The 701-nt window shown below is 34.0% G+C and overlaps 1 non-coding gene across 1 annotated transcript; it reads right to left on the bottom strand.

Moving 5' to 3' along the window:
- Positions 1-330: 330 nt before the first annotated feature.
- Positions 331-402, bottom strand: TRNAP-AGG (transfer RNA proline (anticodon AGG)). The gene has a single exon. It is a non-coding gene; the product is annotated as a tRNA-Pro (tRNA).
- Between the last annotated feature and the right edge of the window lie 299 nt (positions 403-701).

Raw genomic sequence — 701 nt, 5'->3', positions numbered from 1 at the left:
ATTATATTTACTTTATTTACTTTATCATCGTGAAAAATGCAATTTATATGTGAAGTTGAGCTTTGGCATGGTAATAAGTTTGCTACTTCAATGTTATCAAGCTAGCATCTGCTCCAGGGAGACAGGAATACGCTCTTTGTTCATTAGTAGAAAAAGGGGCAATTATATTATAATGCGTAATATATCGCATTTGCATTCAAGGAACAAGCACAGTTATCTAGAAATCAACCAAGCACATTACAGTTGTGGTAATGCAGGGTTTTGACAAAAGCTTCTATATTTAAATATTCACCAAAATTAAAGTACAAATGTTAAATAAAAACAAAAAGTGGGCTCGTCCGGGATTTGAACCCGGGACCTCTCGCACCCTAAGCGAGAATCATACCCCTAGACCAACGAGCCAGCTGTGAATAGCTCTTCCAGATGTTTTAAAGAATTTGACATCTGCATTCTCACATTTAGCATCATATTACAGCACACATAGTACAGCATTTGACCAGGAATGGGAACATGCAATGAAACTAGCTCTGGAATTAAATAGTAATTGTAGACTCTTTAAATACATGTATGTGTAAATTGGCATGACAGACTGTCATATTTTCAGTGATAATATATTATTTAAACAGAATACATATTTATTCTCCATAGCCTTAAAAATAAATGTGAAGAATGAGGATATATGTAGTTCTGAAAAATGTACA

Source organism: Pelobates fuscus, chromosome 1, assembly GCF_036172605.1.
Source record: "Pelobates fuscus isolate aPelFus1 chromosome 1, aPelFus1.pri, whole genome shotgun sequence".
In the NCBI taxonomy this organism is placed as follows: Eukaryota; Metazoa; Chordata; class Amphibia; order Anura; family Pelobatidae; genus Pelobates; species Pelobates fuscus.
The sequence above is the reverse complement of the archived record's forward strand: the minus strand, read 5'-3'. Positions and strand labels throughout refer to the sequence as shown.